Source organism: Haliotis rufescens, unplaced genomic scaffold (assembly GCF_023055435.1).
Source record: "Haliotis rufescens isolate VD_foot unplaced genomic scaffold, xgHalRufe1.0.p SCAF_3, whole genome shotgun sequence".
Lineage (NCBI taxonomy): Eukaryota > Metazoa > Mollusca > Gastropoda > Lepetellida > Haliotidae > Haliotis > Haliotis rufescens.
This window is the reverse complement of record NW_025964001.1, coordinates 54,390,366-54,410,092: the sequence shown is the minus strand read 5'-3', so window position 1 is coordinate 54,410,092 and position 19,727 is coordinate 54,390,366. Positions and strand designations below refer to the sequence as shown.

General features: G+C 39.7%; 1 protein-coding gene across 2 annotated transcripts in view; it reads left to right on the top strand.

Moving 5' to 3' along the window:
* Nucleotides 1-285: 285 nt before the first annotated feature.
* The window catches only part of LOC124116144 (brain acid soluble protein 1-like), an 85,306-nt gene continuing 65,864 nt past the window's right edge, over nucleotides 286-19,727 (top strand). For both annotated transcript variants that reach the window (XR_006858077.2, XM_046477366.2), the window contains exon 1: nucleotides 286-520. The gene's annotated coding sequence lies outside the window, so the exon portion shown is untranslated. The remainder of the gene's footprint in view (nucleotides 521-19,727) is intronic.

The following is a 19,727-nucleotide window of genomic DNA, read 5'->3' as shown; positions in this document are numbered from 1 at the left end:
CGATACTGTAAGGGAAATGATTTAATAGGGAAATTAAACATTAACCGATGTAATCACAGCTAATCTCCAGGACTCCATCTTACGTCCAGAGATCATTGGAAATGTCAACGCTATCTCATAAATATGACATAATATTTGATGTCGGCTGAAAAAGATATCAAACAAATATTTCTCATGTTTGACGAGTTTCCAGAAGCTAAGCTGAAACAAACTGGCGCTCCTTGTTGGAGTCGCTGATTACATTCGCTCGTAAGCTCTTGAACATGATGCCATCTTGATACCTCTCGGCCGCTTGTCAGTAACACCGCGTTATCCAGTCGTCTGAAAATCTCGTGCATGTTTACCATTGGGTCACGTGACAGGCTGATGTCATCTAGCTCGGCTGTTACTGAAAGACTTGGAAGTTGCGGCGATTGCCTTGCCTGAGGTCGCTTTGCCTTATTCAACTAGGGAGTGCAAAAACTCCGACAGATCGAGCGGAATTATACATCCGAGAGGCTTGTGTGATATTGTGAGCTCGGTAAGTACATGATTTGAATTATTTGGAACATGTGGTTTAAAAAACTACGAGTGTGCCTAGCGCGATCTGTCAGTTTAACAATGAAATTATTTCCATAATGGTATGAAACAGGGGACAGCTCAGTCGGCATAATTCTTTTAACATCAGTTGACCTAAAGTAAAAGTTTAACAATCGATATTTGAGTGTACCGTTTGTCTGGTTAGAGAATGTTCAGGGTTTAGATCTTGTTTAAGTAGACTGCGATACTTGTACTGGCTGTGTGGGCTGTCGCGAGGTATAGCCCCACCGTCAATATTTAGAAAGAGTGAATCTGTTTTCTCGCGTTGCGCTGTTCGTGAAAATCATGCAAGTTGCGCTTCTCCCTGTTGTCACCGTGGCCCGCAAAGTGTTGGCGCTTCGCCTTTGTTCGTTAATAACGTTTGCTTGAGAAAACGACGAGCAGAGAAGCGCCTACCAATGTTCGCGAGGGCCGGGGACACCACGGAGAGCTGCCTACATACAGCCATCTAATCTGTTGATAGAGAAACGCGTGGTTTAAAGGGGGAAGGGATGCGTTGGTGGCGGGTTACAACACATCGAGGGGATAAGATGTGACTTTTGGAGGAAACTTGCTGTCCAAAATGTTTGCATTTTAAGAAGTTGTATGAAAGCCGGTTAAAAATACGAACTTAAAATAGACCTTTAGTGTATCTATATTGGTTGACATCTTGGTCAATACCTTGAAACTATTGATGACACATTTACTTGTTCCCTCAGTAAACATTGATCCCCCTCCCCTGACACCAAATAGTGATCAGTATGGGTGTGTAACTTGTTAATATTTTATTTTTCTTGAAGTCTTGTGTAAGGTTTAAAGACTAATGGTGCCATTAAAACGAGTTGTATGATTCATGCAAAACATCTGGCATGTAAAGTCAGCTGAAGGATAATACAAGAAAATTAGAAAGAACATGTTCCATCCCCTTTGGGATCCATGGCTAATTAAATTCCTATAAAGTGTTATTTATAAGGTACTATAAGGTCCATAATTTCAAGAAAAAACTCCCCATGAAGCCCTTACCCAGTTCTCACTTGAACTCCAGGCAGATTGTACTCAGAAGTGCTTCTGCTAATTGCTTGAATTTCCAGACAATTTATTGCTGAAAAAGGGATCTTAATCAGATGAAACAGGATAAAGTCTATCAGTTCTGGAACCAAATCAGCTTGATTAATCCACCAAGTGACATCTCTAAGTTGGCAGGGGACAGGTTTTCAGCCCAGAGATAATGGTTGGGGTGAAAATTAGGGAGATCTTGGTTGGGAAAAGCTGAAAGTGGAAGTGAGTGTGTCCTTTTAGAAGAATAGATGATGTAACAGATGATTGATGACAGTTTGGCTTTGAGTTAGATGGTGGGGTGGAATTATGGCTAGAAAGTTTAAGGTCAAGTTAAAGTGTAAGGTGAAGGTTGATAGGGGTTATGGGTCAAGTATATATAGAGAGATTATAGTTCATCAAAATCTTCCTTTAACTCCTTGCAGATTAATAAAAATGGGTTATGGGTCAAGTATGTACAGAGAGAGATTTATAGTTCATCAAAATCTTCCTTTAACTTGATGCAGATTAATAAAAATATAAAACTCGCCAATAAAATTAATTTAATATCTCACAATTTCATTTCAAAGGTTATAATATGACAATTTTCCTCAGATTTATATTAATTGTTTCTGTTTATTAACCAACTCAACCTATTCTGACCTTTATCTCAACCATCAATATCATTTGGGTTAAATTTATTTCAGCAGTGGAAATGAAAATGTTTTTATTTCTTTACAATCAACTAAATGATGTTTTGCAAAATGAACTTCTTATATTCGCCATGTTTATGAGCCAGGTCATTGTAGGCATATTTTCTCACTGGTTATGGTTATGATATTAAAAAAGCAATAACATTTTCATGCTTATTGAGGACAGAGCTCATATAAATGATATGTCTGTATCATATTGGAACCTAATAATGAGGAAAATAATAACACTACACCAAACACATGAATCAATGTTAATATATTTGCAAGGATGTGACTTTGTGTATCGTTCAATTACTATATTAAAAACTTCTCAAAAGAACTTAAGGAACCTGTGATTATCATTGCGTGGATCGATGCTCATGATATTAATCACTGGATTGTCTGGTTCAGACTTGATTTTTTACAGACCGCCATCATATAGCTGGAATATTGCTGAGTGTGGCGTTAAACAACAAACCAAATCAAAAAAGTTAGTCTGTCATGTCATGACATTAACTATAGTAATATGAAAGAATTGGTGTTCTTTAACTCCATTTGAGAAGTATGTATGAACATCACAGAATGAAACAGTATCTCATAGTTGAAAGCAAATTCACAAAGTAATTGTAACAGTATTATTGCTGTAGGTTATATGCTTTGAAATAGACTTAAGACACAGCTGTACAAAGATTACTTTGTGAAATAGGGCTTTGGTTCTGTCATCGTTATATAGGTCCGTGGTTCAGTTGACTACAGAACCCATTTGATACCACAGATAAAAGGATGCTATCAAATTACCCACAAACACACTACCACTACCAGTTTATCAAAATAATCATTTAACAGCTTATCTGTAGAATCTCTGGTTGCCATAGTAACAGTTAGGAGAATTTAAAGGTCTGTATTCTCCTTGGAGAGGCTTGAATTGCTTTCTTTGTCATGCAGTTGTCTGTGAAATTCACTCAAGATGTCTTCTGTTTTTTACATGTTCAATACCTTTATGTGGATAAAAAGATCTCTTCGACTTGCAAATTTACTCTCAACAGTTGAATAGAGTTTTGGAAACAGAATTTGTCATTTGAGGCTATTGTTCATAATCAGAATTTAAGGAAAAATTTCAGGGTTAGAAATGACCACTGGTCTGTTATTCAAGCTGAAGGGGTCGTTGTCGGCTCTGGTACTACATATATGTACTCCAGGTACGTTTTTGTATACAGAAATCAGAAAGGTACCCCAGGATGAGTGCATTTTGCCACAGGCCGTATTGCGTAATGAGCTTAACCGGTTCCTTGAATGCTTATATATACGACACGTCCTGGATGCCAAACTTTTCTCTCTCTATTTCCTTTCAATAGTGGAACGGAACTGCCATACTGTTGTATGGGATGCATTCCAGTGTGCTATATAAAAAATGAGCCAACACAGTACATTACTCTAAAATTCCAAAATGCACAGCATTATCCATCATGCACTTGTCATCAGGCGAACCAGAACTACAACATGAACCGATTTCGGTTTCAGGTTAAGGAATAAGGCCCTTGAGGGTACCGGGTACCGTTCTGTATTCTGATTTGGCTAGGGTACATTTCTGTATACAGAAGTGTTCCTGGTTTACGTATCTGTAGGACCCGTGCCGACAATGTTATTCAGCGTTACTCAATCTAGGTGGAGTAGTCATTTACTCACCAAATCCAGTTTTTACATTAACCACTGTTCTGAATGAGTTGTGGGGTCACAAGTGGCCAAGTCGTTTAAGGTGCCGTGATCCGCTGTGATCCGCTGTGCAGAGTTGCCTACCTTGGGCACGCCAGAAACCTATGATTGTGGGTTAGAATTCTGATTTGACCCGATTATGTTACTAGGTTTGTCAGCACCATACCCGTGCTCGTGGGTTTCACCAAAGTGGTAAATGTCTGAGACCTGCATCACTTCGGGCTTTCCTCCCACATTAAGCTGACACGCCATGATATAACTGGAACACTGTTAAAAGCGGCGTTAATCCCCACTCACTCACTCACTCACTCACTCACTCACTCACTCACTCACTCACTCACTCACTCACTCACTCACTCACTCACTCACTCACTCACTCACTCACTGAATGAGCTGTGAACACGTTAGTCATGCTAGTTGAATATGACCAATGGTGTCTAACCCTTGATTCTCATTAAAAGCAATTTCAGTTTAGTATGAAATCAACTACCTTAAGTGCCTTAACCCCTGTTAATAGTTCTAATGGGGTATGGGGATTTCATATTTTTAACAGGCCAGTTTCTCCTGGGATACGATTAGTGTTACCAACCAGAGCTCCATTCCTTAATAGGGTATATTAATGGGGTAACTCCAGTACTTTGACTTTAGAACGCTTTGTAGATAATGTCTTTACATTCATTACTTGTAACCATGGTTACTGATTTGCAAGTTAACTTTGATGAAAGACTTGTTGTAGACATGATAGATAAATTTCCATTTATATTTGAAAATAATTCCATATATTAGTAAGATCTGTTACACATCACTATGACTGTTTATGCCAACTTTCCACAGTAGTCATGTGCACATGACCATTGTAAGCATTGTCATTCAGATCATCCTTAACATGAAGCTGTGGTAGAGATGGGTCCAAGGTATGTGACCAATGTGACTGTAAGGATGTGACCAATGTGACTTTAAGGATGTGACCAATGTGACTTTAAGGATGTGACCAATGTCACTTTAAGGATGTGACCAATGTGACCGTAAGGATGTGACCAATGTGACTGTAAGAATGTGACCAATGTGACTAAGGATGTGACCAATGTGACTGTAAGGATGTGACCAATGTGATTGTAAAGGTGTGACCAATGTGACTGTAAGGATGTGACCAATGTGACTGTAAGGATGTGACCAATGTGACTGTAAGGGTGTGACCAATGTGACTGTAAGGGTGTGACCAATGTGACTTTAAGGGTGTGACCAATGTGACTTTAATGGTGTGACCAATGTGACTTTAAGGATGTGACCAATGTGACTGTAAGGATGTGACCGTAAGGATGTGACCAATGTGACTGTAAGGATGTGACCAATGTGACTGTAAGGATGTGATTAATGTGACTTTAAGGATGTGACAATATGACTGTAAGGATGTGACCAATGTAATTGTGGTAAGGATGTGACTCTTTTATGCACACTTGACTAAGGATGTGACCAATTAATGGACATACTTACTATTGATCAGAATTCTCAAGGCCACTCACTTACAACAGGGACTAACCTCTGGCAATTGGTAGTCCCTGCAAGGTTGTTTGAAGTTGTTCAAACATCACTTTGTCTGCAAATGTTATGATGTATGTCAGTCTATCAGTTTATGAATACTTCAAATACACAGAGACCATGTCTCAGTTGGACACAAGGAACTGTATTCAGAGTCTTGATCTATGCCAGAAATAGGGACCAGGCCGTGCAACAGAGTCCCTGAATGCTGAGTTGAAGACTGTTGTTCTTCATGGGGAATACTTTGAAGAGTTGGAAGTCCAGAGACAACAATGTCTTCTGATACCATCATAGATATATGGGCCTTGCAGTCTCCACGGAGATGGATGTTCACTGTAATCAGTGAGCAATGCTTTGTTCCAGACCAAACACAAGATTCCGGGAAAATTCAAATTTGGAATAATTCCCCAGTACCCCAGGTTGAAGAGGCAAATCTAAGTAATGGCAATGGACTGAGGACGTACATCACACAGATTAATCAGCAAGGGGAATATGATTCTCCAGCTGTAAGAATGATTTCTACACTTCACAGCCTTCAGATAAGCTTTGTGATGTGTGAGCCAGGCTCTAGTCACACAATGGCAGTCTGTCTATAGAACCCTGGGGACAAGCCCACCGTGTTGTCCAGACTGTTTGTTTTAATTGGCCAGCTGCAATTAGTAAAGAACTCGAGGCCGTTTTCCTGACTTTATTCCTACACTAACTAGGCTGTCCACTCATCAACATCACAACTGTTCCAGCACTGAGGGTCAAGTTGTTGAAACCCTTCCTCAATTTACGGACTGCAACAATTTACATTTTGCCCACGGATGTGGACTTCAGTGACATTGCAGTAGCTTGCTCAGAGCCCCTGTTGTGGCTATTGATGATTACCTCTGTTTCCTGTTGGCCGATCCTTTGGGCAAGGTGCGAACAGTTGGAACTTGTCTGCCAGTCTTCACAGCTGTTTATTCAACCTTGTAGGTGGGGCAAGACATTTTTTGCATGCCGCAATGGAACCAAAAGCCATAAAGGACATTAGAGGGGGGCTTATGTACACAAGGGTCGTTCTAACATCAACAATCTTCATTCTGTAGAACCATGATACTAAATGTTTAGATAATAATTCTATTTATATGTACTTCTTCAAGAGTTGCAGGAGAGTAGTGCTTCTATTGGATTCCGCAAAGGCTGCTCCGAGTGTCTGGTTTAAGTGACATTTTACGATGCGATAGTTTCTGTAACCACTAGTTCCAGGCCATTTCCCTGATTGAGGAGCAGTGTTAAACAAGTTTCACTCACTCACTCACTCCTTTGATGATTACATTCACAGTTTTTGAGCAGTTTAAGAGAAGTGTGGCGTTATGTTGAGTCAAGTCTGCAGTTTCTAAATGTTCAGACTTGCCAATAACTAGGTTGCCAAAATCTACTTGGAAATGTGAGCCATGTTCTGGACGAAGAGAGGGAAAAAATAAGTCAAAAAGGCTTGTTTTTTCAAGATTGCTGTAGTGTTATTTCCAGGGGAACATGGCCTGACACAAAGCTGTTTGTCACCAGCAGTCTCGGGCCATAAGCACACGGCTGCCACCCAATGCTACATTCCTCAAGTTCCGTAGTAAACTCAGTAGTAGTCCTATCAGCCTCGGGCAAAATTCTTTTTTTGTAACAAAAATACAAGCCCTCTGGGTTGATTTATTCGATACTGCTTTCCCTTGAGATTTTTTTTTGGTTTCCGATGTGTTAGTTAATATCCCAATCTGGAACCTGGGAACTCGGGAAATGGAGCCTTTTGACAGGGCTGTAGATGTAAGACCTCCAACTTCTTTTTGACCTTTTTTTTACACTTGGTCGCACTGGTGGCTTGAATTATAGGAGGCAGTTTGTCTTCTTGTTTTCAAGTTGAAGTTAGTCTCTAGATGATGTATGGTTATTAAAGTAACACACTGTTTCTTGTAATAACCCATGGGATTTTCTAGGGCAGCGCAATCCTCAGTAATTGAAGCTCGTTACAGAACTGTCACATGGGGATTCTTGGTGTGGGGAGGCTTCCAGAATTTGTTGGTGATGTGACTAAAAGGGGACGGGGTGGATACAAAGGATGTTGGGTATAAGATGAGTAACCATGGTAACCATCAGGATGGGCCGAGCCTGTAAGGGTTGGACCTTCAGATACAGAGATTATCATGGTTGTGGTAGTTTAAGTCGGGTATAGGGAGCCAAGTGGTGAAAGTGTTCGCTTATCCTGACAAAAGCCAAGGTTCAATTCCCTTCGTGGGTATTGCATGTGATACTCAGGGGCCCTTTGTCATGATATTGCTTGAATATTGGTATGAGTGACACAAAATCTACTCAGTCTTACATATCAAGTCAGTGTTTTCCATGGCCGTTCCAAAGGGTATTAACCATGTTAACAATGATAGAAGTTGGCACTAGTCCTATAACTGCCCAATAGTTAAGGTATCATAAGGACAAGTAGAAACTTGCTTTTGTAAGGGTTTTGCTATATGTTATAGTTATATATTAAACTAAATATGTTAAGTTTCTATCACTGTGTAAAAGTATGTCTATTTTAATTAAAAGTGTCATGGCAGTAAAAATGTGGCATTGTTTTTGTTCTATCGAAAACTTTCCCCAAATGTTTTTCTTTTAAATTGTTTAGCTTTGTTTGGAAGGACAAGTCATGGTATTCTTATAAGAAGATGAAATGTTCAGCTTTCACCACAATTAATGTTTTTAACCTTCCAACATTATGAATTTCTATCATGAACATTCTTGACTGACATACTGCACATGTTTGAAGTGAACATTAAAAACTGCTGTGTTGGCAGTATGGTGCCGACAGGCTGATTTCGGCTGACATTTTATCACCTCTTTGGTTTGTGTATTCACAGCTATGCCAACTATTTTCGTACGTTATTTAAGTGTGAGAAAAAAGTAGTCATTATTGTTTGTTTGAAGGTCAGTGCAAATTAAGTGTTTCGTTGTAGTTTCCTGTGGTTTGACATTAACAGTTTGTGTAAAACTATCAGAAGCATGCTGGCCAATAGGGAAATAGTTGCTGGAAGTTCAAGACTGTCGGCTGCATCTAAATACCCTCAATTGTATGGTAATGTTATCCTAGGGGCTAGTTAGTTCATGGTGGGAGCACTGTATCATTAAGGCGCAGCTACTGATACTGGAGCACTACTTAGTCAACATAATAGCGACATAATGGCCATGTTTTTAGGCTTTTGAATAAGATTTCGCTCTTGAGATATCCTTTTATTGATAAAAACTGCTGATTATTCAAACCATTCCTGGCATTTCATGATTATCCTGACCATTTCAGCCCCATCCTTATAATACTTAAGTGATGCAATTACTTTGGGGTCTGGGTTGTGAACTGAAATAGATCAGAATAAAAAAAAAGTTATTCATTTTTTAGGCTAGTTAAGTATGACAAGATAAACAGGGCAAAAATTGGTGGGGATTCACTTGAAGTCAAATTTCTTTAAACAATGTTGAATCTAATATTAAAAAGGTTGTGATACGGTTTCTAAATTGCTTGTTATAGTAATTGTGAGGTTTATGCTTTAAGTTTTCATCCAATGGTTCTTGTATTTATTTGTCACAACTTAACAAGTATTATAGGCATGAAAGAAGGAAATGAGCACATATTCTTTTCTATAATCTTTTTGGTCTCTTTTCACTATTCATCATGATTCATATAGACAAATCTGTAATCATAGAAAAATGAGTTGTCTGGTATTATTAGATAAGGGAGTTTGCTTACGTAATGATCCGATTTGAAGATGTATTGAAACCAAACTATTGTAAACACAAAAGCAGTTGTAAAAGAGGGGGACTAAGTTCACCAATGCTCTTTCTACAAGATTTATGTTGTGACATTCCAGAATTCTTTGGAATTTATTTGTGCCCCAAAAGATACTTTTGAGCACTGACAAACTCTAAATGTCCTTTCAGCATGTTCAAGTAGAGCTAGATAATAAGCAGTCGTGTTTAGAAATTTTGCCTCCTTCCATTTCAATGTTGATAATACCCTTCTCAGTTCTCAGTCACCAAGTGTAAGTTGTCAATCATATTGTTTGTTAAACATTTTTCATCATTTCCTCTGTTTGTGGAGTATACTTGTGTGAAAGCACATTTTACTATTGGATGTAACAGTAATATTTAATCAGCAAAGATATAATTCCAGTGATTTCAGTGATTTAAACATGTTATAGTTGATATATATAATTTCTCTATAATTTTACATAATGACCAACAGTTGCATCAGTTCTTGTTTAAATTTTGTTCAAAATGGCGTGTGAATCTCTGGCTCAGAATCAACTGCAGCAACAATTGTGTGATGCCACAATGGTTTCAGATTTCTAAATGTATCCTCAGGCACCAGGAGCCATACTGAATCTATCCTAATCTGGCACTCTAATACTAGTTATTTTGAATCTTGAACCACCATGCCGTGCTTGCAGATGAGCCAGCAGTTCTTGTGTGGTGCCTTCTCTTGACACACATTGGGATTACGTCTTCCTCCCCATGCCGGCTTCTGCCATCACACTGAGTCAAGTGTATTGGACAGGGCACTTGGCAGAGAACGGGGACCAACTCTCATTCATAATGGATGGCCTTTGGAACAGGGGGTTTTGGAAATCGATAGCGTCAGTTTGGGTAGTTTTTGTAATAATGCAACAAATTGATGTTGAGGTCAGAGACAGGTTATCTGATGTTTGCAGTCTTGGTTTAAACGATGGGTGTTATTGCCAATATCCTGGCCTAACGATTCCCGGCCCGATTTGCTTGTCATAGAGCCATTCACTCTTTCATGTCTTTCCGATAAACTGTTTCTAGAAATTTGTTTTACTTCATTTTGGATGGAAATAAAGTTGAGTTACTTAGTCTGGCTCCTGTAGATTGATTAAGGGAGTTGGTGCTTAGTGTTGTCCCAAGGGCACATGTATGTGTCATGTGTGTAGTCGGATACTTCCTGCGAAACCTCCTATACGGAATTGATAACTGCTTGTAACAAGAGTTTGATATGAATGTAAGGATGCTTTTCAGACAATCAGACATGTTTAAGCTATTACTTTTCCTGTGAATGGACTATGGTAACACTGACATATTAAACAATGCATTTATTTGACTCCTAAAAATACTAAAATCAACATAAGATTGGTCGTAATTTTTTGGTAAAAGTTTTAAGTAAGACAGTGATGAGTGAGTGAGTGATGGTTTTACGCCGCTTTTAGCAATATTCCAGCAATATCATGGTGGGGGACACCAGAAATGGGCTTCACACATTGTACCCATGTACCATGTACCCATATGGCACTGCATGGTATGAATGCAGGGATTTAGCTGGGTCTATCTATTTTCAAGTCGAGGGGAATCCAAGTAATAAATTTGAGGGTCCCGACATGATCCTCAGGGTCCCAGTGGCATGACATGTGGCAGGCTTCACTCCATTTTCAGGAATTTGACAGATGTCGCAATTGCACATGCTGCGAAGCCTTAACCCTATGAGATAAGATCAGATATTTATTGCAAAGAACATACAATATTTGAGAGAGATTAAACATGCTACATTACAAAGACAAAACAAGAGCGAGTGAGTGAGTTTGGTTTTACGCCGCTTTTAGCAATATTCCAGCAATATCACGGTGGGGGACACCAGAAATGGGCTTCACACATTGTACCCATGTCGGGAATCGAACCCGGGTCTTCAGCGTGACGAGCGAACGCCTTAACCACTAGGCTACCCGACCGCCCCAAGAGAGTGATGAAATACTTGCATGACTGGTTAGCTGAGTATTGTAAAAGTTTAAAAATGACCTAAAATAGCCTCGTTTTGGTCCCAAATTACAATTTTTGTCATTTTTTCCCCAAAGATATCAACATGCGTAAAATATGACAGAGCAACTTGTTAATGCACTGGTGATCCATTTCAGTCATACAGTGTCTGTGCTTATGTTTAAGCACTCTAGTAATTCAGAACACCATATTCTTTTTCTGAAAAACAGCTAATTATTGTCACCAGATGAATTTTATGAATGAGATTTTACTACATGTAACACTTACATCTTGGCCTAATGAAAAAGTCGAAGCGAAAACCCCCGTCAGAGATTCTCAAACCTTACGTCCAATCTAAAAATGTTTACATTACTCTTTTTCACATGAAAATACTAATTTTGACATCGCTGAAAATGCCAAAGCTTCAATTAGGGTTTGCATCTCTGCCTTAAGTGAGGGTTGCTCTTGACCATTGGCGTCCCGTGGGGAAGTTGACACACCTGTGATAAAGCTGTGATGTTAGTGACTACTGTGTGTAACTCCATTAAGTATTGGTGGTGACTACAGGGTCAAGGAGCTAGATAGGTGTGCCTGCCTTCAGGTGTGAAGGCCAAGGTCGGGTGACCCCCTACGTGTTCCAAGGATGTGCTATGACCTCTTGCAGGTGTCGAGCTGTCCTACATTTCTCTGCAGGTGTCGATGCTACATTCCACACAAATATCGCCATGACAAAATGGCTTAATTGTACAATTCTCCAGAAAATGTCTTGCTACTTTTGTTTTGTATTTCTCCAGAAATATTGTCCTGTTATCTTTATTTTGAATTTGTCTTGAGCATGCTTTGCTGGCATCCGCTATTGGGACATATTGTCATGGAGCAAATAGTAATACTAATGATGAAAATAAAAATGGAAATCGCTATTACACCATATCCACCCACGAATACATGCTCATAGCGCTACATGGAAACACACGTAAGAAAGAGAATTAAGCAATATCAAGCCTGCATATATGAGTTTTTAGATCAGCATTGAATGTTGTTAGAGATGGAGATGACCAAAGCCCAGCGATGTTGTTCACAGTTAGCTGGCATGTAGTTCAAGATGTAGTTCGCGATGTAGTTCAAGATGTAGTTCACAGTTAGCTGGCATGTAGTTCGCGATGTAGTTCACGATGTAGTTCGCGATGTAGTTCACAGTTAGCTGGCATGTAGTTCGCGATGTAGTTCACGATGTAGTTCGCGATGTAGTTCATGATGTAGTTCACGATGTAGACCACGATGTAGTTCACGATGAAGATCACGATGTAGTTCACGATGTAGTTCATGATGTAGTTCACGATGAAGTTTACGATGTAGTTCACGATGTAGACCACAAGGATGCTAGGCCTCGGCAGTAGACGGTACAAGGTGTCCATGGCTATAGATAATGTTATCTTTCAACCAGCTCACTCGGGACTCCGTAGGGTGTGCATGTACCTTGGCCTACAACTGTGTTGGGGATAAGCAGAAGTGGTGAGTTTCAGATTCTGAAATGTGTAAAAGCAAGCTTCAAACCCTCTTGTACTTTGCATTAAATTTATCAAAATTCTCTTCAGTAATGGAAGAATTGTCCTTTTGTAAGCCACATTGTTGATGTGAAAATATAAATCAAGGACTGTCTATTTGCCCATGTTTTTCACCTATCGGCAAAGACCACAAGGTGGTGATCATAACACGATCCCACACTTTAAAATTGACTTATGACAGTTATAGTAATCCCTCTTTCAAACTGGGCGATTAAGTGACTGTTGATATGGTCCCCCTCCATGAACATAGATAAGTCCTGCTTTTAATGGGAGATGACGCACTCACTGTAGATGCGAACTATACTGTCTTCAGCTATGGAAGAATTTGATCAGTTTGTCTTGATCAGGCTTCCGATTGCCTGATCTTGTGGTAAGGCAGAATTGGCCGTTTGTAACCCATGCTTGTAAGTTTTGACAAAAATGAGATTGGGTGGTTAGACTGACCTGGCCAGATGAATTATTGCCCATTCATGGGTTGTCGAGTCCAGACTATTTACAGGCAACCATGATGTAGCAGTAACAGTGCTCACTGTGGTGTAAGACAACTGTCACTGACTCTGGTTTAAATCTGCTTTAAATCTGACAATATCTGGATAACTCTCTGATAAAAGAAAGCTTCCCAATTTCATGCAAGACCTTCCTTGATCAGGACTTCGCCAACTCACTAGACCATTGAGTTATCCCATCTTTTAATATGGATCACATTTACTCCCAGTCTTATGCAAGGTGGGGTGAGGTGAAATGGGGTTTAACTTCGCGTTCAAGATTATTGCCCCTCTATTGTGATGTGTGTACATGCTTGTACTACTCTGGACCATTCTGGTTTCATAGTGCTAGCCAACTGAGATGCCATCCACGGTTTAATCTTGAAACCCCACTCTGACATAGTGTACTGGCTCTGAACCGACCAGTCTTTGTTTTTACACCCAACAAGTACCATCTTTAAACGTCTTTTGTCGGGGCAAGGGTGTCCCAGTCGTCTAAGGCGCTGCGATTCGCTGTGCAGAGTTGCGTCCCTTGGGCATGCCAGAAACCTATGATTGTGGGTTTGAATCCCGGTTTCACCCCGATTATGTTTCTAGGTTTGTCAGCACCATACCCGTGCTCGGGGGTTTAACCGAAGTGGTAAACGTCTGAGACCTCATCACTTTGGGCTTTCCTCCCAAATTAAGCTGACACACCGTGATATAACTGGAAAACTGTTAAAAGCGGCGTTAAACCAAACTCACTCACTCACAAACGTCTTTTGGTGTGATGCCGGCAGGGATGAAACCGCTGACCATCTGCTCTCCGGGCAGTTGCTCTATCCACTACACCACAGAAATAGTCCATAGTCATACAAATTATTGATATATGTATCTCAAGATCTTTCAAATTAGGGATTCCAAGTCAAACTAGGCACCCTTTGCTCGTCAAGAGTTGAGGGGGCATTGGGGAAGCCTAGTGGTTAAGGCATTGACTCGTCCCACCATAGATGCTGGTTCAATTCCACACAAGGGTACAGTTATGTGAAGCTCATTTCTGCCGTTCCCCTACTGTGATATCGCTGATTCAAGTTGACAAACGCAAGGACCATGTGCCATCATTGTACCCAGACATGGATGGCTGCTCATGATGTTAACCATTGCTTTGGTCGATCCAGCCTCTGTTATTTACAAACCACTGTGAAATTGCTGCAATATGACTGTTGCATAAAAAATATTAACCTACTCACTTTCCCGGTACATGTTGGTTATTAATATTTCTTCAAAGACACTTCACTGTCCAGTAGGGATTTGGGGTAGAACTGGGCCCCAGTTGCCACATCTTCCCGAGGCAGGAGAGTTAACTGACTTTAAAAGTCCAGTTTCCACCCTTTCCGAAATAGGCTGGAATTCCTGGACTCTATCGTTGCGCCACCAGTGGCTATTACGAGTTATGTCCTTTCTATGCCTCTCCTATTGACAAATCAGATTCAACCTCTCGTATCACTTGCATTTGCTTCAAACAAAATGGTGGCGCCCAGACAAGACGATCTTATGGATAATGAAGATCTATAGTGTGATAAAACGAGACTTACATCGCAAAGTGCATCAAATCACGTGAGCACCTTGATTAAAAACATGAAAAGATATAGAAAATATCTGTTGACAAGGAGTTAGCGGTGCACATGCTTTGCAAATCCTGCAGTCGACCGAAATCTGCATGACAGTTTACGAACCGGATTTCGCTTTCAGTGCGCGATTTTGATTGGACTATGCATAGACTCGTTAGTCCAGCCAAAATGTAACTCCATAATACCAGCCTAGTTCGACAAGGGTGGAAACTGGACTTTTATAGTCAGTTAACTCACTTGCCTCGGGAAGATGCAGTTGTCAGTGATTGTCTTAGAGTTGAGAAGAAAAGATCAGGTGGTCAGGATCCATGACTTAGCTAAGTTGGATCTCAATGCTTCCCTAAAGTATTTTTATTGTGGATGTTTTCAGTCATAGGTTTGCCTGATCCAACTCTATTCTTTACTGGCCTATGCAATACAATCGAATAATAATCAGCGTTAAATAATGACAGAGACTGCAGCATTAAAAACATTCACTTACTCCCTCACTACCACGTTTAACAATTTAATTTGGTCAGCGGAAATTAGAATCTTCAAATAATTTGTTCTTTAAGATCAACATGTAATTCCTATAAACACATGCAATTGACGTTTAACAAACTGGTATTTGTGGTATTTCGTTTGAAATGAGATTGAACAATACCTTGCAGGTGTTTGATATCTTTACATTCAGCCATAAAAAATGTTTGAAACAATTCTGTCAATATTATATCTGTAACAACAAAAGTCTTATCAAGATTGCTATTTTTTACACCATTCCCACTTTGGCAACAGTCTGTCTGAGAATAACACCACGTATTCGCCAAGCAGCCAAAAACACATTCACTTTCTTGAAACTTCATTGATCAGGATTAGGAATGATCCCCCGAAAATTCTAAGGAGTGAGTTGGAATGTGGCAAGAGTCTTAAAATGCCCCAGCTGCCAGAATCAAAGGGGAAAAAACAAATCAATAAAATGTCCGCAAGACCTGGAAGCCATGTTTGAAATGTGTAATCAAACTGTGCTGCTTCAAATTTGATTTATTTGTGAAAAGGGGATGACTGCAGTTTGTAGCCGTTGCTATCCTATTGCCTAATGTCATCATTCTTAAAGCTGAATGCCACATCGGTAAGACCTCGAGGTCTTTTATAATCTCTGTATTCATTCTGCATGTAACATCCCTCCCTAGAGGAATAAATATGTCACAAATTCAATTTTCTTAGAAAGAATTAAGGTTCTTGTGCAACATGTTACTGAATTGGGATTGTGAGATTGTGCATATTCTGTCAGGAAATAGCTTTAAGGAAAGATAAAATTTGGGAATGTAAAGTAAAGGGTGTAATTTTGTCATTTTGAATGGTTTCTCTGTGAGTTGATTATATAGACTTGTCAAATGAAGTGTGATTAAACCTTTGCACAAACCCTCTCTTTGGCATGGAGTTTGATTAACCCAAGATGCAAACTTTCACTTGAGCGTGAAGTTTGATTAATCCTTGACACAGATTTGCAGTCAAACATGCAGAGACTTAATAATCCAACACCCTGGCTGATTTTACCCTCATTCCGACACTCGCACCATCAACCACTAGTTCGGGCAGTCTCAGTGACTACAAATTACTGATTCATGCACTCACCCAATCATAGTCTGTCATACAGATCCTGGAGGCACGGGTGGCCCAGTCATCTAAGGCGTCGTGATTCGCTGTGCAGAGTTTCGTCCCTTGGGCACGCCAGAAACCTATGATTGTGGGTTCAATCCTGGTTTGCCCCGATTATGTTTCTAGGTTTGTCAGCACCATACCCGTGCTCCTGGGTTTCACCGAAGTGGTAAACGTCTGAGACCTGCATCACTTCAGGCTTTCCTCCCACATGAAGCTGACATGCCGTGATATAACTGGAATACAGTTAAATTCGGCTTTAAATCCAACTCGCTCAACTCACTCGTAAAGACCCTGAAATATCTCCAATACAGCCCATGCAAGTCTATACTATTTGGCAAGACTAGATAACTGCAGTTTCAGGATGAACAATAATAAAAATGAAGAAAGTCTCTTGGCTCCTTTTTGTTATATTTTATTAAGAAGATTAACAGCAGATTTCTTTCTGTAAAATATGTTCATTTCAGAGATTAGATGTTAGTCTAACTCATTCACTTTGTGATACATTTTGTGACAAATACACGCCTGTGTCTCTAGATCTGTTAGTCTTGACATCACATGTCATTTATTTGAATTGTACCCTTGGGGATGTTGAGCATACAATACTGTACAGTAAGTAACCATGGTAACAATGATATCACTACCTTGAAGTCTTCACCATATGTTGAACAGTAATCAGTTATAGGGCTACTTTGAAATGTTGAAATCTCAATATACAGTAACCATAGTAACAAAGATAGTCCTATCTGAAAATGTTGAACAAAGAATAAACAGTCACCATGGTAACAGTGATAGGGTTATCTTGAAATGTTGAAATGGCAATATGCTGTTATCATGGTAAAAATGATAGGACTACCTGGAAATGTTGAACAGAATAAATGGTAAGTATGATAGGACTCACGTTCTTTTAATTTTACCAGGTAGCTGCTCTACTCTAATAAATATCCACTGCTACAAATCAATAGCCATAGCAACATATCAGTATCCTTAGCAACAACTCTTTGTAAAGGAGACCTTTTTGTCCTTTTCTCAAATTTCACAGATAATAGTTCAACTAATGTAGGGAGATTTGGATCAGATTAATTTGATGGAAATGTCAGCCTCCTCTGCACTCCAAGCACACCTGAATGTTCTGCCAGGAATGTGAAGGTCACGGTTGTAATCACAGCTGATAACTGACATTTATGAAATTCATGTTGAGAAAATGAAACCTCCAAGTTGTTGACAAATCTGTTGTGTTTTTTTACGTCCCAGAATATTTCAGTTGCTCTGAATGTTTCTAGACATTAGACAATTAGGGCAGCTTTTGGTTATTGCTAAATGTTTGTTCAAACTGGAATATGGACGACCATGGGAAAGCAGATGATGCGGTGGTTCACTTACCACTGACAGTCTGAGTTTGGTTCTATCAGTAACCATTTTATGTCAAGCCAGTGTTTGGTCCTCCATGTGGGTCCTGATTGGGGTGGGTATATACCTCGGGTACCGTCCTCTAAATTCAAGGGTACCCTGACCAAAATTGGATTACACAAATAGATATAATGACCCTTTCAGCTTCAGTAGGCAGTTAGATTTAGGACCTTTTCTTCTATGGACAGTAGTAATTTTACTTAAGTAAATCAATGCAAATAGGTTGTTAAATCTTGTTCAGTCAGTAAATGGTAGACTACTGTGATGTATATTTTCTATTCTGCTTTCTTCATGGAATTTGTTTGTCAAACCTTCCACTGACCTTTGGATAACAAGATTGTCTGGTCCAGACTTGATTATTCATATAGCTAGAATATTGCTGTGTGGGGCATTAAAGAACAAACAAACAATTGAAAAAAATTCTTCCACTAGAAATTATTTCATTGTTGTAGAAATGTTTGTATGCTAAACGTTTATGATAAATTTGAACCGACCGGTCTTGAGCTAGTGAGGATGTTTACAAGTCTTTATTGAGCTATGCTTCCACACCACACTGCGTGCTGAGCCCTGCATTACGATTATCCGAATCAATGGACCAGTGTGCATTCGATGTTTAGTCTCAGCTCCCTGGGGAGTGCACAAACCATATCCTACCGGGTACCCATTTACTGCTGAGCAAACAGAGACATATTTGGAACATAGTCACCCAAGGAAACACCACAGGTGCTTCATTTTAAGCAGCAAAACCCCTAGGACATTTTTCCATCAGCATAATTAGTGCCAGCATTCCCAAACACAAAAATACTTGAATAATTATGGAAAGTCTTGCAGTAAGTTCCGCTCCTCAGCAGTATTTCATAGACTGTTAATACACATGGATCTTTCTTTTCACAGGAACATGATATCCTTTGAATAATGCATACCATTGAAGACATATTTTATGTGTGGCTTCAGTTTAATAAAGCTATGTGATGGCCTGACTTTCAGCCTTCACAGTTACTACCCTGCTGATGGAACTTGTGGCATATATTGTGCACGCCATTAGCTTTAATCAGTTGCTGAAAGAGCCAATTAGTCATTGAAGATGTCATTAGGAAGCACTGGTTATCAGTGGGGATGTAGGTGACATGGATGGGCTGACAGTAGGCTTACTGACATACTAAACGAAACAAGTTAGTGATCAGGAATATTTTGGGAATATTTTTTTGGTAGTGAAGACTGATCACACTATAACAATATTCCCCAAAAAAATTCATGATGCCTAACATTTTTATTCAGTATACTTCATATATACTACTCAAAAGAAGTTAAAAACACCAATTTTTTCATATCACTATAGTTTATCTGTAATGACATGACAGGTTAACTATAGTCATATGAAAAAAATGGGGCTCTTTAACTTCTTTTGATTCATATACTTCTTCATCATCTTCTCACCGCCTACGTGGTCTAGTGGTAGAGCGTCTGCCCGGAGAGCGGAAGGTCCGGGGTTCAATCCCCAGCCGCGTCATACCAAAAGACGTTAAAAGATGGTACTTGTTGTTACCCTGTTTCGCGCTCGGCATCAAGGGGCTAAAATAAGTACTGGTTGGTTTGGAATCAGTATACTGCGTCTGAGTGGGGTATTCATGTTAAACTATGGCATGGTATCTCGGTGAGCTAGCACTATAAATCGGCATTAGTCCGGACAAGAACAAGCAGCCACACACACACATG